Consider the following 17,056-nt stretch of genomic DNA (forward strand, 5'->3'; position numbering starts at 1 on the left):
GTGTCATATGTCTGTGTGGTACTGTATATGAGGTGTGTGATGTGTGTTTACGGTGTGTCTGTGTGTTATATATAGTGTGTGGTGGTGTGTGTGGTATGTGTGAGATGTGTATGTTTGTGAGTATACCTAGGACTGTTGAAAGTGTGTGCTGTGTGTGTGTTGTATGTGTTGTGTGTGTACGTGTGTATGAGTGTGTGTTGTGTGTTATATATGTATGTTATGTGTGTTGTGTGTCATGTGTGGTATATGAATATAAATGTGTGTGTTGTATGTGTGCGTTGTGTGTATGTGGTATGGTTGGTGTGTGGTCTGCGGTGTGTATGGTGTGTTTGTGAATGTGTGTGTATGTGTGTGTGTATGAAAGTGTGAGCAGGGTGTGTTGTGTGTATATATGAAGATATGAGTGTGATATGTATATGTGAGTGATGTGTGTCAACGTGTGTGTCTCAGGCTGTGTGTGAGTATGAGTGATGTGTGTGAGGGTTTGAGTGGTGTGTGGTGGTTTGTGGGGTGTGTGGTGTGTGTGAGTGTGTGAAGGTGTGAGTGAATGGTGTGTGGTGGTGTTTGGGGGTGTATGAGGGTGTGAGTGGCGTGTGTGTGTGAGGGTGTGAGTGCTGTGTATGGGGCCTGTGGTGTGTTTGTATGTGAAGGTGTAAGCAGTGTGGGGATGTGGTGTGTGTGTATGAGTGGGTGTGTGTGAGGGTGTGAGTGGTGTATGTGTGTGAAGGTGTGTGTGCTGTATGTGGGGTCTGTGGTGTGTTTGTATGTGAGGGTATAAGTAGTGTGGGGATGTGGCGTGTGTGTGTATATGAATGGGTTTGTGCGAGGGTGTGAGTGGTGTGGGGGGTGCCAGTGTGTATGTATGTGTGTGAGGTGCAAGTGAATAGTGTGTGTGGTGTGTGGTGTCTATGTGTGTGTAAGGATGTGAATGGTGTGTGTGGTTTTGTGTGTGTGGTGGGGGTGTGTGAGTGTGTATGTGAGTGTGCGTGAGGGTGTGAGTGGTGTGGGTTGTGTGTGTGTGAGATGTGAGTGGTGGTGTGTGTGTGTGAGGGTGTGAGTGAATGGTGTGTGTGAGGTGTGAGTGGATGGTGTGAATGAGTGGGGTGTGTGCTGTGTGTGCTGGGGTGTGCGATGGCTGTTGGCATGCGGGGGTGGTGGAATGAGGCATCTCCCTTTTTGGGGTGCGCATGTCTGGAATCTCTATATGGTGAGTGTGTTGGTGCATGTTTCCACGTGTATGTGTGGTGGTGTGTGTGTGTGTGCATGTGTGATGTGTGTCTGTGTATGTGTGGTGTGTATGTGTGGTAAGTGTGGTTTATGTGTGGTTTGTGTCTATCTGTATGTATGTGTGGTGTATCTGTGTATGGTATGTGTGGTGTGTGTTTCTGTGTGTATGCGTGGTGTGTGTGTGGTGTGTGTGTATGTATGGTGTGTGTGTGGTGTGTGTCTGTGTATCTGTGTGTATGTGCGGTGTGTGTATCTGTGTATGTGTGGTGTGTGTTTCTGTGTGTCTGTCTGGTGTGTGTGTAGTGTTTGTGTGTGGTGTGTGTATGTGTGCTGTGTGTGTCTGTGTCTGTGTGTGTATGTGTGATGTGTGTGTGTCTGTGGGGTGTGTGTCTTTGTATCTGTGTGTGTGTATGTGTGTGTGTGTGTGTGTGGTTTGTGTCTATCTGTATGTATGTGTGGTGTATCTGTGTATGTTATGTGTGGTGTGTGTTTCTGTGTGTATGCGTGGTGTGTGTGTGGTGTGTGTGTATGTGTGGTGTGTGTGTCTGTCTTGTGTGTGTGTAGTGTTTGTATGTGGTGTGTGTATGTGTGCTGTGTGTGTCTGTCTGTGTGTGTCTGTGTGGTGTGTGTCTTTGTGTGTGTGTGTGTGTGTATGTGCGGTGTGTGTATCTGTGTGTCTGGTGTGTGTGTAGTGTTTGTGTGTGGTGTGTGTATGTGTGCTGTGTGTGGCTGTGTCTGTGTGTGTCTGTGTGATGTGTGTGTGTCTGTGTGGTGTGTGTGTGATGTGTGTGTGTCTGTGTGGTGTGTGTCTTTGTATCTGTGTGTGTGTGTGTGTGTGTGTGTGTGGTGTGTTCAGGGCATGTGGAAAGCGTCATCATTTAGTGGAGCCCCTCCCCCTCATCCTCCCTCCCTCCCGCCCTTCACCTGCCACTGGGTGGGGCTCTGTGCCTGTCCCAGGTAGTGCTGGACACCCACAGACCAGAAGAGGTCCCTGCCCCAAAGAAGCTCACTGTCGGGTTGGTGACGGCCCAAATGTTAAGGCTCTGTCACTCCATCTCCTACAGGATGAAACTCCATCCCCTCTTTCTGTGCCTGTGGCCCAGCCCACCTGCCCAGCCTCCTCTGCAGTGAGGTGCCGGAGCTCCAGCCATGTCAAACCTGCAAGGCACGGTGGCTGTCCTGGGCGGTCACTCCATGGCCTCCTCATAACCCCATGACAGGCCCACTATGTGCTGGGCTGGGCTGCCCTCCGCAGTGCTCCCAGGGCCCTGCACCTTCACCTTCTGTCTCTAGCATGGGCTCGCCTACCTTGGACAAAACTACTTTGCCTCCCTGAGCCTCAGTTTCCCCATTTGCATAATGGGAATGACCTCAGAGGGTCAATGTGAGGATTAGATGAGAGACAAGATCATAACAGGCAATGGTCCTGTTGATTAACCCAAAATAAATGAATGCTTGGCGCTTCGTGGGTACTTGGTCTCATCAACGTCCCTTCTGCTTTTCCAGGAGGCCGAGGGGTCGGCAGGAAAAAGGGTGGACTTTGGAACTGAATGGATTTGGGTCTGGATCTGTGTTTGGCCACTCACCAGCTGTATGGCCTTGGCCAAGGCCGTTCACTTCTCTGTGCACTCGTGTCCTGTGCTGCCCCAACCAGATGACCACCCACTTTACAGTTCCAGAGTCTGAAATCAAATGGGTATCCCTGGGCCAAAATCCAGGGGTGCGTGGGGCCGCACTTCCTGGAGGCTCCAGGGGAGGAGCCTCCTGTCCCCTTCCAGCCTCTAGTGGTACCCTCAGCTTGCGGCGGCATCACCCGGCCTTGGAGGGCAGCATCTTCAGATCTCCCTGCACTCCTCTTCCCACAGCCTCGGGGCGGATGCTCCCTCTGCCTCCCTCTTATAAGGATGCCTGTGATTGCATTAGGGCCCACCCTGATCATCCCAAATAATACCCCCATCTCAAAATCCTCCACTCAACCCCATCTGCAAAGTCCTTTTTTCCCTGCTTGCCGTATAAGGTAGCACTGGCAGGTTCCAGGGATTAGGATGCGGATATCTTTGGGGGCAGGGGAGCAGTCTTAAGCCTTCCGCCCTCCAGGCATCTGCCGAGGCAGGTGAGGGCGTAGGCTCGGGGGCTATTGTGTGAGTCCAGTGAGACGGAGCATGTAAGCATGTAAGCTGTCATCCACGAACCATTCAACAAATACTGCTGCGTCTCTGCTCCCGGCTGCGCTGGAGGAGGCATATGCAGGTGACTATGCAGACCACCCTGGGAGACATTCCCCTGCCCCACTTCTGGGCACCTACTGCGTGCCAGGCCAAGCCCGACACCCCACATCTGTCGTGGCTTCATCCTCCATCCCTATTTACTATTTCTCTGACTTCGGGAGGCCTGCTCCCCCGCAAACGCGACTGCTCACAGGGCGGCCTGGCGATGACTCATGCTCTCTCCCTTGGTGGAGAGCAGCCTTTTCAAAGGGCTGGCTGGGGAGGGAGCTAAATTTAAAGCCAGGCTTCCCGAGAAGATCACCTGCCACATCAAAATTGCAGCCATTTAATCGGGAGTCGGGGACAGGAGGCATCGCACCCTCTTTCCTTTCTGAGAGGGTGGTGCTTGGAGGCCAAGACCCTGGGGCGGGCAGGGTGAGGGGGCTCCGGTTTGGTGCGACCAGCTGGTCCCAGGTCTCGACACGTTCCCTCACTTTCCTCCACTTCCTTGTGGAGCAGCCCCCCACCCTCCCAAGGACCACCCTCAGCCCCTTCCTCCTCCAAGGGGTCCAATCCCCCAGCCCCCATTTCCTAAATTCAAAATCGAGGGCTCAGAGAGATTTCGATGCACCCTGCCCCCTCAAAGTCCTCCGGCAAGGGTGTGGCCAAGCTGGGCAGTGCCCTGGACTGGGTGGCTGCTCTGCTCCTTGGGTAGGGTGGACAGGGCGGGGGCAAGTTGTCGCCTCTTTGAGCTTCTGTTTCCTTATTTATCAATCTATTCCAGGCAGGAGGAAGCACTTTGGTGGGCCCTGGAGGGCATTGTGTTCACTCCACCTGTCTACCTGGGAAGAGGCGGAGGCCGTGAGGTGGGGAGACTCGGCCCAGGATCCTGGGAGGGAAAGAGGAGCCAGCCAGCAGCCAGGCCTCTGCCTCCCAGCCCTGGCCTCCTCTAAGGTGTGAGGCTGGCTTGGTCACTGCCGCCCTTGAGCCTTTGCCAGTGGGTGAGGCTGGCTGGCTGCCTGTCCCTGCTCCTGCTCTCCCAACTGACCACAGGAGCCTCGTGTCACAGCAAAGCCATGGCTTCCCTGTGGCTACAGGGATGGGTCACAGGGAGGAAGGGCTGCCCACTGGTTAGGGGCGCTGGCTGTGGGGTCAGAGCCGAATCTGCATCTTGGCTGCTGCTGTATTGTGAGTCTTGACTGCTTGGGGCTGGGTACGTAGTAGTTGCTCTGTGTGCAGGCATCATCGCCATGGCTGACTGAGGTCCCACAGATTTGGAAGGTGTGGTGAGCTGGGTGCCAGGGTCCGGGAAGCTCGCAGGCCAGATGCACTGCACAGATGCCAGCAGTGGGGTTTGCCAAAGGCCATCATCTCATCCCTGGGGGTTCCACAGTCTCCCAGCTCCTCCTCTCTGGCCTGCCCACCTCCCTCTTGGTCACAAGTGTAAACGCGGGTTTCTCTTCCAGGCCTGGCAGGAGGCAAGAGGTGGCTTCTGTCTGCAAACAAAGTGCATGCAGCAGGCCCGGCTCTAAGCCACACCATGACCCCCCTCCCCAGTGTTTCCCTGTAACTACACTGCACTGTGAAAGGAACTTTGCAGGTGTCACAAAGGTGACTGATCAGCAAACCTTAAGAGGAGATGATCTGGCTCAGCTGACCTTGTCACATGAGTCCTTTAAAAGCAGAGCATTTTCTCTGACTGGTGACAGCAGCCGGGGCCCAAGAGACCCCGGGTGAGAGAGGTGGGCATGAGGCAGTGCGGTGCAGGGGTCTCAGGGCCCCCAACCAACACCAGCAAGGACACAGGACCTCAGTCCTACAGCCACAAGGAGCTGGATTCTGCTGACACCCCCAGATAAGCCCAGGAGCCTCCAGGCGAGGGCCCGGCCCTGCTGATACCTTGAGGTCAGCCTTGAGAGACCCTAAGCAGATAACCCACTGAGCCCACGCAGACTTCTGGCCTCCAGGACTGTGAAACAGCAGGTGGGTGGCGATTTAAGAGGCCAAGTTTGTGGCAGTTTGTTACGTTTTGCAGCAATAGAAAAACCCACGTCCTCAGCAACCACTCATGCTACTGCCTTTTTAAAGGGGTGCAGAGCCTTACAGCCCATCCTCCACTGTCCCTCGAGGGGACAGCCCCTGACCTCGCCACTCCTCTGCTTACAGACCCTCCATGGGTACCTTCAGGATGAAGTCTGAGCTCCCGATGGTTGGGCATTCAACGTGGGAAAGAAAAGACATCGTCACCATCAGTTTGGAGAAGATCGGCTGCAGGGGCCCTGCTATGTGCTGGGGGCAGCTGAGTCTCACAAGGGACTGAGCTCCCAGGGAAATGCCTGGACTCCAGAGGCTGCTGTGCAGACCTGTCTGCCCCCCACCGAGTCCTAGGGCTCAGGGCCCATGGAGATGCCCCTGGGTCAGGGACCACCGAGCAGCCCAGGCACACTGGGAGGACATCGGCTATGAGGTGACACGGAGCCAGGAGGCTTGGGGGACTGGGGAGCACCAACTTCACTTCCCAAAGCTGAAACACAAGAGACCCCAGGGATGCAGGCTGTTCCTGGCCTCAGTTTCCTCATCTGTAGGCGATCACTGATGATAAGCCCCGCTCGGGTAGCACCGGGCTCTGTTCTCAGCGTGTGATGCGCGTTACGTCGTAAGGTGGGGTAGGTGCTATTTGTCAGTGCTGTCAATAGTCAATATCACAGTTTCCCAGGCAAGGAGCTGAGGAGACAGGTGTGGCTGGAACAGTGGCTCTCAGGCAGGGGGAGGGGCCGGTGAATGAGGGCCCTGGCTCTGGCTTTGTGGCTGTGTCCCGGGCTTGCCTCCTGGCACCCCACGTAGCAGCTGGGGACCTGGACCAGATGGACTGGCTACCTCCTGCCGCCCCATGTCATCCTCTGTAAATCGGGGACAGTGATGACTGGCCTCAGCCCAAGGCTGGCTCACAGGAGGCAGAGGTTCTGTCCAGGGGAAGTGAGAGGTCCCCACCATAGCTCAGATGCTCAACCCCTCCCCACAGCTCTGTGGCATCAGGTTCATCTGGGGAAATGGCGGAATCCGCTCCTGTTTCCCGGCGCTGTGCGTCTAACCCGGGCTTGGCATCTCTGCAGCTGGCGGCTGTCACAGCTCACTGCATCCTACCGCCAGGCATCTGAAACCCAGCCCGGGACGGCGAGAATTTAGATGGTGCCAATTGGCAGGTGGAGCTGAGCACCCAGCAATGAGCCTCACTTGCACAGAGCCCCGCCTACCCTGCAGCGGGCCCCAGAGTAATGCAGTAGTAATAATAACAAACACGATGACAGGCAGGATCTTTGGTGTGTGTGGGAGTCCCTGAAGTTCACTGAGCGCCCTCCACACCTGCTCATGCCTTGCATCCATGCAGGGAGTAGGGGCAGGTGCTACCCTCTTCTCAGAGAGGTTGTGCCATGGGCCAGAGGTCACACAGCTCGTGAGAGGCAAAGCTGGGCAGAAATCTGAGGACCCTGATGCAGATGCTCGTGCTACTGCTGGGGAAGCTCCTTCTCAGAGCTTCTGTCTTGGGGCACTAGGGTGAGGGCTCTGCTCTGTAGACCAGTCATTTTATATCCCCAAGGCGGAGCCAGGCAGCCCAGGCCAGAACAGGAGCCTCAACTTCGTAGCTGTGTGCCCTGCACGAGTCACATGGCCCCTCTGAGATTAAGATCTACCTTTTTTCTCTGACCAGGTCACCAGCTCCTTGAGTACAGGGAGTGTGCCTTCTCTCCCCATTCTTCCTGGGCTAGGCACAGAGTCTTGGCAGAACACTCTGTTTAACTGAAGCCGAATGAAGGCCCCCACTTACCGGGGGCTCTGTGCCTCACAGTGTCACTCAGGTGGTTTACCTGAATCTTCACAACCATCCTAGGAGTCACTTCTATGCATTCCCTATTAACTGATTAAAAAATCAAACAGGCCCAGAGAGGTTAGGGGACTTGCCCAGGGGCACACAGCTGGCAGTGCACAGCTGAGATTTGAACTTGGATCTGTCCCTCCCTAGCCCCCGCCCTAAGCCTCTACTCCTGACCTCAGTGCAACAAAGAACAGAGTAGAGAGCTCTGGAGTGGGAGCTTATCCTGGTTCTGCCTCTCTAGGCCTTGGTTTCCCCACCTGCTCCATGCTCATTGCTGGTCGGGCCCCTCCAGCTCACAGTGGGAGGCTCTGGTAGGCTCTGTACAGCACTGGCTTCTGGCTGGTTTAGCCCAGGCGCCGAGAGGCAGGTTATCTGGGATTAAACAGCTCAGGCCCCCGTGGCCCAGGCTGGAATTCCAGGCCTCTTTGATTGTGCTGAGCAGCCTCTCCCAATCTTGTAAATTGTTTGGCTTGGCCTCACGGAGCAACCTTTGTTATTGCAAAATCTCATGTTTCCATAAAGCCCAGGGAAAGAAGAGGCTTTGGCGGCAGGTTCCAGCAACTGTCTGAATTCTGTTCTTGTGAGGCTCCCAGCTGTGGGGAAGCCAGCCCGGGGCTGAGCGGCAGGGTGGAGGCCGTGGCCCTGGCCAGGTCGCCCAAGCCTGTGTGGGCACCTGCCAGCCACAGCCTGGTCACCAGTCAACATCTGAGATGAACCAGAACTGCCACAGAGATGCCCAAGGGCCAGACGGGGTTAAGACTGGGATGAGGAAGCCGGGGGAGGTGTTCCCATGGTCACAGGCCTGGGACACTCCACAGACCCTGTGCAAGGGCTCTCAGGCAGATCAGGACCAGCCAAGCCCTGGTTCCTTTGGAAGAGGAGAAAGGAAGGGAAACTCCAGCTTCCAGAGCTTGGATTCATAAACCTCCTGCCAGGCCTGGGCCTTTACAAACATTTCCTCATGAGCACCACCAGCCCACCATGAGCAAGGAACTATTATTTTTGCACTGTTACAGCTGAGGATAGGAAGGATCAGAGAGGTTAAGTACCCTGTCCAGGGTCACACAGCTGGTCAGTAGAAGATGTTGTCTGCGCTGAGTTGGATTTCCAAACCCTTCAGAATCATTTATGCTAACATTGCTTTCTCAGTTGGAGAAAGCCAGGTTTCATCTTGGTGTCCAGGAGCTGCCTCTGCCTCAGTCTCTCCACCCTTGATCCAGGCCCCATGAGGGACCAGGCCCTCTGCGGTTGGGTTTGCTGACATCCTGCTCTAGGTCCCCCAGAATGCCACACCGGGTACTGGAGCCCAGGCCAAGAGAGAGGATGGGCTGCCTTCTGCCCCAGGGCACCATGGGAATATCTGGGAGCACTGCTTGCAAAGATGGAACCCCAGAACCCTGGCTTGCTAGAGCGACCTTCTAGGACCAGCAGCATGAGCCTCAGTTACTGATGAGAAAATGGAGGTTCCGAGGGTCCGGTGAGTTGCTCAAGGCCCCTGCGCAGTGAGCCTCCTTGCCACCTTCATGTTTCATTTCAATGTGACAGTTAACAGATTTGCAGTCAGACTCTTGGGTCTGCCTCCTGTCTGTGCCCCCTTGGACAAAACACTTTCCTTTTGTAAGCCTCAACTTCCTCATCTTTGAAACGGGGCCCACAGTTCCTCCCCTTTAGGGACCTGGGATGGTTGGTCAGTGGAGGCCATATAACTAACTGATTTACCACAAAGCCTGGCACACAGTAGGGCCTGTGCTTTGCAGTCCTCACCGCCTGCCCCCACTAGCGGTCAGTACCTATAGTTTGATATTTCACTAAGATACAGCAGTCACCGCTGCTGTATCTTAAGCACCTGCTGTGTGCAAGGTGCTCGGCTAGGCACTTGGTATCATCATCCGTGACAGTACCCACAACCGCTGTTTTGAGCCGCTTGTTGGGCGCAATTCTGTGCACTTCAGAAACATCTCAATGGCTGTAATGTGGGTGCTGTCATCACCACACCCATCTCACAAACGAAGAAACCGAGGCTGGAAAGTGACTTGCCCAAGGCAAAAGGCTAGCACCTTTGGTCAGTAGAGCTGAGGTCCTGTCCTTCTGAGCCAGCTCGGGGACCCTGGGGCAGAGCCTGGCCTGCCAGGAGAGGAGAGAGGGAGCAGTGAGGAAAGTTGGCGAGGGGGTTGGGTGCAGATGGGCAAAAATGGGAACCTGCAGGCTGCCAGGTGCCTCCCAGGGTGGAGTCAATAGGGCTGAGGACCCACAAACTGTCTTGGCCAAGGCCCCGCCCTGGACTCTGGAGTATGGCGGTCAGCGCAGGATGGGTCTGTGCCACAGACATAGGGACCGGTCTGCATGGGACTCTGCCCTTGACAACGGGGGCTCACAGTCCCTAGGTGAGCTGGCTTCACTGGGCAGAGTCCCTCGGTCCTCTAGCTCTAGATACTCAGCCATTCCTCCTAGTACTCCCTTCTCAGTACTCAGTGGTGCCATCTTGTCCAAGACTCATTGTCTCCTGCCTGGACTTAGGCAGTAGCCAACAATCTCTCTGACTCCATTCTCTGGCCCACTGAGCCATCCTTCACATGGAGCCAAAGGATCTGTATCCAACAGCATCGCTCTCCCGTTCAAGACCCTCCTGTGGCTCCCTATTTACTTTCAGGCTAAAGTCTGGATTCCACCTGCCATCTTGCCCCTTCTGCCAAAGGCCACCCTAGGCTTGCGTAGCCTCTCAACTTTTCTGAAGGTACCCTTATACTCTCTGTTTTCTTTTCCTGGACTTCTCTCTTGCTCCTTTTTATCTCTGAGGACCCAGAACATTTGTCTCCTCTTCCTGGAAGCCTTCTCTGAGCCCCAGTCTGGGTCCCTGCTTCCTTTGTGTTTCCTGCCCATCACAGCCCTGGTCCCAATGAAGTGACACTGTCTATCTGTGCCTCTGTCACTGCCAGGAGCTCCCAGAGAGTCAGGTTTGGTTCTGCCTTGGCTCAGTGTCTCCAGTGTGACCCACGACAGGGTCCAGCCCAGAGGGGGTCTCCACGCCTGAAGTCGCATATGTGGTTCCAATAGGCCTGGCTTGGAGAGCCAGCCCGGGAGGCAGGCAGCGGCTGGTGCCTCTTGAGCTCCCCCGGGACACCTGGAGCAGTCTGGCCACGTCTGCAACTTGGCACTGATGTTTGATTAATAAGCATATTTGGTACTTGCCTTGTACCTTTCATCTCCAACCCTCTGAACGCGTCCCCAACTTTAATTAATTCTCCCCACACCCCAATGAAGCTGCTCTTCCCACAGCAGATAATGATGTGCGAAGTCCTTTCAGTGAAGGTGTTGTGATTAATTCCACTGTGTAATTAGGATCGTGTCTTCCCGCCTCCCAGGCCCCTTCCAGTTCTCCCCCTCCCTCCCCCAGGCCAACAGGTGGACTCGAGGACTTCAGCATGGAGCACTGGTTTATTACTGTTACCAAGCCACACATGAGCTTGCTGCCTCAACAGCTTGGCTTGTCCTTGGAAAATATAATGGGATAATTTTTGCAGAAATGACAGAGGCAGCAGAAGAGCAGTGAGTGGAGCGCAGCCACACTGGAACCTGGTTTCTGCAAGCTTGGGGAGTGAACTGAGGTTGGGAAGGGCCCTGGGAAATCACAACTTTGGAAAGCTCTCCCTCCTTCAGGAAGCCTCCTTTGATTAGTCTGCTCAGATTGGCCTCTCACTTTTCTGTTTCCCTCTGGCCTTTAGAGCAGAGGCCCCTGTTTTAATAGGTGATTGCTTGGTGTTGGCCTGGCCTTCCCAAAGACACTGAAAGTCCCCGCATCAGATTCAAGTTTCCATGTCTTTGCATCCTGGGGGGTGAGCGGAGGACTTTGCATCCAGTAGATGGGTATGTGTGGATGGGTAGATGGATGCGGCATGAGTGAACAGATGGTAGATGGGGGGATGGATGGATAGATGGGTAGGGAATAGGTGAATGGATAAATGGGTGAATGGGTAGATAAATGGATGGATGGTTGGATGGGTAGGTAATTGGTGGATGGATGGATGGGTGAGTGGGTGGGTGAGTGAATGGGTGGGATGGCTAGATGGATAGACAATGGGTAGATGGGCAGATGGGTAGAGGGTTGGGTAAGTGAATGGGTGGGCCGGTGAATGGGTGAGTAGATGAGGGGCGGATGGATGATGGGTGAACAAGTTTATGGCAGGATGACTATACAAATGAGTGGTTGGGTAGATGGAGGGCTACGTGGACAACTGAAGGACGGGCTGGGTTGATAGGTAGATGGGTAAGGTGGTGAGTGTGAGATGGATGGGCGAGGGGTGCATGGCTCGGGGGGTTACTGGGTGAATGATGGGTGGTGGGTCTTCAATAGACAATAACAATAATGGCAGTAATAATTTACCTCCAGCTAATATTTATTGAGGTACCAGGCACTGTTCCAAGCATTTTACATGATGAATTAGCCCATTTAATACTTGTAACTCTTCCAGGGGAGAATGCATGGTAGATTGAGAGGGGGCAGCTTGGGTGTCTGTGTTGTGGACAGGCAGGCAGGCAGTCAGGCAGACGGCTGGATGTGCATTTTGTGATGGGGGCAGATGCTTGATGAAACAGATAGGGAGCTGGGCAGCCTGGGAGGGGAGGCGTGCGGGAAACAGGATGATGAGAGGTCCTGAGGGGCAGGTGAGAGGCTGACATAAGAGCTGAGTATGTTTTATTTGCCCCCACCTCAGGGAGGGACATTTCCATCCACTGGACACCCACACCAGGAAGCTGGTGTCCCCTTTGATGGCCATCTCTGCCTAGGTCCCTCATCCTACCACCTCTTAGGGCTGCAGCCGTCTAATACCATCCATTCCAGATCCCACTGACTCCTGCTGAATTTTGCCTCATAGGCCCCCTTAGCAGCCCCGGCCCACTCCCCTGTCCCCTACACATGGAAGCCAGAGGGATCTGGCCAAAATGCAATCTTTTTTTCTTTTTTCTTTTTTTTTTTTTGAGATGGAGTCTCGCTCTGTCACTCAGGCTGGAGTACAGAGCTCACTGCAACCTCCGTCTCCCGGGTTCAAGCGATTCTCCTGCCTCAGCCTTCCAAGTAGCTAGGACTACAGGCACACGCCACCACACCCGGCTAATTTTTGTATTTTTAGTAGAGACAGGGTTTCACCATATTGGCCAGGATGGTCTCAATCTCCTGACCTCGTGATCCGCCCGCCTCAGCCTCCCAAAGTGCCAGAATTACAGGCGTGAGCCACCGTGGCCGGCCCCAGAATGCAACCTTAATCCTGCCACCTCCCTGCCCAAGCTCTTCTGTGGCTCCCAACCCCCATGGACAGCCAGCCCTGGTCTGCCATGTGTTACATGACCAGCAGCTGCAGACACACCTGAGGCCCTGGTTTCCCCCCAACAACAGGTTCCTTCAGGCTTCCAGGTCATGACTACAAGGTGCCTCTTCCCAAATGCCAGCCCCCATCTCAGCCCATTCAACTCGGGTCGAGGGAAACCTCACCTCCTCTGCAGCCCCCGCCACAGCCACCATCCCAGAATCTGCGCGGAGGTCTCCAGCCTGAGGTCTGGAGCCACTGCCGTGTGCAAACCTTGGCTTCTCCAGCCCAGCCTCCTCATCTGTAAAATGAGGGTGAGACTTGTTCTCATCCCCCCTGGTTGTCTTGTCGTGAGGACTCAATGAGGTGTGAAAAGTGCTGAGGACACAGCTGACAGAGAGTGCTTCGCAAATGCCTGGCTGTGATTGTTATTAATAAAGCGCCTGCTTCCCCACCAGGCAGTGCATTTCTCAAAGATAAGACTGGGGCTTCTTCATAGATGAATCATTTCTTTCAACAGATATTTATGGAGGCCCTTCCTCCGTGCAGGGCAGTGTCCTGGGTGCCAGGGACACGCTAGTGCACAGAGGTCCCCCAGGCTCAGCCTAGGCCCCAGGTGACATAGGAGAGTGGTGACCGAATGGTGGCATCACGTATATGCCTAAATGACAGCAAACGAGATAAGCCAAAGGACCTTGGGGGCTGAGGTCCCACCAGCTGCCTGCTGGCCTGTTCCCTGGACCACGCAGGGTCCTTGCCTTTCGGAGCAGGGCAGACTGGCTGCCCAGGTCCTCCATCTGCATAGCTGAGTCTAAGCCACTTCTCTCTCAGGGACAGGAGGGTGACCTTGCATCTCCCGGAGCCTGGGCCCTGAGGAGCTAAGAATAGTGAAGGGACCCCACCCCCCGCAGTGTGGCCAGCTGCTGCTGGCATCTGTGGGGACATGGCTGAGCCTGGGCAGCTGTTGGGGAGGGCAGGGGAGCCAGAGGTGGGGAGAGTTTCCATCTCCAAATGTGCTGAGCCAGCACTCTAGGCTGCCGTCCTTGCGGTCTCACCTGGAGTAGGGGAAGGCGTGGAACTCTGGCTCTGCCACTTACTAGCAAGTGACTTTGAACAAGCTGCTTGTCCTTGCATCTCTGTTTCCCAGAGAGGAAAGTGTCAGGGCCCTTGCTTCAGGATGCGGGCTGCCTCCTGGCCCCCACTCTAATCCTGACCCCCACCAGGGGACTCGAGGATGGCAGCCCTTGCCCCAGGCCCCTGTCTTCATCTTCAGCTTTGCCAAGCGCATGCTCTACCCCTGGCACCCCGTTTCCATATGAGGAGGCAGCAGTGGCTGAGAGCTCACAGCACTGCTCTGGAGTCTGCCAGCCCGAGGACAAATGCCACTGGGCACTCCCAGCCTATGACCTCAGTCAAGTCCTTTGCCTCCTAGCCTGCTTCCCCGTGTGTAAAATGGGGACAATGGCCCATCCTTGGGGCATGGCGCTGTGGGGTGAGCTATGCATGTCAATGGCACGTAATGAGAGCTTCTGAAGCACACAGTAGGCATTTGGTGTTGCTGTTATGCTTCCCCACGGGTTGGACTGCTGTGGTGACTTGTATAATAGATTACCTCTGCAGAGCCAAGCTGGGGAGGAGAGAAAATGGCCAAGTTTTCTGCATCTCTGAGAGTCAAGGCTGGGACCAGCAGGGAAAGCTTTGGGGTGGATTGGAAGGGCCCCAACTCTCAGAGCTGGGAGAAACAGTCTAAATTGGCTGTCCATTCAGGTAGGGAGCTCCCCATTACTAGGGGCAATCAAATATAATCTGGTCCTCTGCTTTCCAGTGATTCACATATACGTGGGTCAGTATTTTCCCTGAGATTTCATGGTGCAGTTGTTTATCTAGATCCTCGTCAGTAGAAACACTCTATATAAACTTTAGGTGAAAATCAGGTCTGACCCTGCCAGGCTCCTGCCACGGACCCTTCTGTGCTCCCATTGCCCCAGTAGGCAAGGGAGGGGAGGAGGGGAAACCCAACAATGATGTCCCCACGCACGCCACGACCCCGGCCACCAGACCTGGAGTGGGAGGAAGGACAAAAGGCCAACACCAGCAGGTGGATGAACATGGACAGGTGGATTCAATCTGGGCTGAGGGCTCATCCCCAGGGGCCTGGAGAAGATGAGGTGAGAGGCAGCGATGGGAACAAATCAAAGCGATTCATGTGCTGCCCAGAGCTCCTGTCACACAGTGAACTCGGCACAATCCTTGGGGTGTTCTTTGATGCCTGTTTCATAGAGGAGGAGTCAGAGGCTCAGATAAGTTCAGAGATCCTCCCACGGTCAACTCCCAGCTGTGGAGTGGGAATCTGAGCCCAGCTGCAAATGCTACTGCCCATTGCTCCCTGGGTGGCGTCTGTGAGGCGTCATTGCCTCGCTCCCTGGCCAGCACAGACCGGTTATGCAGCTGAATCCCGGGCTGCTGCTGGCCTCTGGCACAGGTGGCCCCTGCTGCACTGGGCAGGCCTGTTGGGTTCTGAGCTCTGCAGCCCGGGGTGGGCCTGCTGCCCTGGAGTGGATGCCTTCCCCGGGTTGCTGTCCAGCTCATCACTCCCCTGCCCCATGGCTGCACAGAGTCCTGAGCGGTCGGCAAATCACAGTGACTGTTTTCTCCCCCCATGGACCAACTGGAGGGGAGCGCTCAGGTGTCTGCTGTCCAGGTGTCTGTTGGCTGGCGCCCCTGACCTGCGGACTCCAGAGCAGGTTTCCAGCGGTCAGGGTGGCCTCTCTCAGGCTCCATTCGCTGGACCCCTATCCTATAACATCCTCCTGAAACCCAGCAGCCTCGGGGGAATCGAAGCACAGTCAGTGTAATGAGGGCGAGTCCCTGCATTTGGCTCTTAGCTTCAAACCCTCCCACAGTGACCAGGAGTAAGGGTTCTTCCACTCAGCAAGGACACAGAGGGTGAAGGCTGCATTCCAGGAGTTGCTCTAGGCCACTCACTTGGAGAGGCGGAGGCAGAGAGAGAGGCTGGGAGGTATTTTTCTGGGTTACGTTTGTAACTTGACCCTTCCTCCTCACTTGTTCATCTATGGGCTGCCAAGTCCCCAGTCTCCCTCTTGAGCATGAAACCCATGTCACCAACGGTCCAGCCCCTGAGGCTGCAGGCAGGTCTGAGCTGGAACTCTGCACCCTATGCCCAGATCTCCACCCTCACCCTCCAGTCAGATGCTTCCCCTTGGCTGGCACCAGGCTCTGTGGTTCCACCTTGTGAATTCGTCCACTTCCGTCCACTACCACACTGTTGGCACCACAGTCGCTGTCTAGGCATCATCCTGCTGTCTGCTCCCAGGCCCCCGTCTGAGTACCATCAGCCTGGCTCTGCCCAGCAGCCCAGCCAGCTGCCCGGAACGTCCTGCAGTGGGATGATCTGACCAAGGTACCAGGACACCAGCATCAGCGAGATATCACTAGTCAGAGTCCCCAGAAAGGCAAAGGAAGGGGGTCCCCCTTTCCCAATCCTGACTCCTCACTATCAGAGACCAGAGAGGGAGGATTGTGGGGACACTCTTTCAGGAAGAGAGTGGGCGCAGTCCCACCCTGAGTCTCCAAAGGGGAGGAGACTGCTGCCAGCTTCTCTTCTGCCTGGTGGGACCAGTGAGAGAGGCTCGGTGTTGACTGGAACCAGGGGCTGCAGGCTCAGGGGAAACCCAGGAGAGAGGGCTGGGTTGGGCACGGCTATTATTCCCAGAGTTGGCCTGGCCGAGGTGCCTACGTCAGTCTGTGGTTCAGACATGGGGCTCAGGGCTGGGGGAGTCCTGCCAAAAGACCCTGACAATAAGTCTTCAAGGTGTGAAGACCTTGAAGAAGAGACTCAGGGACTAGGCGTGGGAGGGCAGCAGCCTGGGGCCAGCCATCTGCTTTGGGAAACTCCGCCCAGTGGCTGCATCTTGCCGTCTGATCAGAGGACGAGATGGGCAGGCAGGTGGGGTGGGATTTGTGTTAGAGGCTTGGGGGGCTGTGGTTCAACTGATTTGCCTGTGACCTCAGGGGGTGTGAGCCCCATCCCCATTTATGCGGGGGGCTGCCAGGTCCTGAGACCCCCTTCCAGTTCCTCCCAGGTGATGGGGTTGCTTCTGAGGAACAAGTGGCCTTTGTCCAGGAGTCACGGGGGGTGGGGACACCCCAAGTTCACAGACACCCCTCCCCCACACTAGAAAGTATGAATGGAGACAAATTTCATCAGCCTGGTGTTCACATGCATGGCACAGCTCCCCCCAGCCCACCTGCCCAGGGGCCCCAAAGGTCTCAGCCTCGCACGAGATTCCCCGACTTTCCAAACTTGTCAGCTTTCCAGGTTTGTCTTCCTGGATGTGTTTCTGCCCAGGGGTTTCTGCTGTGCCTGAGAGGTGGCCCAGGGTCATGTGACGGGGATAGAAACTAGCCCAGCAGGCCTGGGTTTG

This window comes from Pan paniscus, chromosome 23 (genome assembly GCF_029289425.2).
Source record: "Pan paniscus chromosome 23, NHGRI_mPanPan1-v2.0_pri, whole genome shotgun sequence".
NCBI classification, from domain to species: domain Eukaryota; kingdom Metazoa; phylum Chordata; class Mammalia; order Primates; family Hominidae; genus Pan; species Pan paniscus.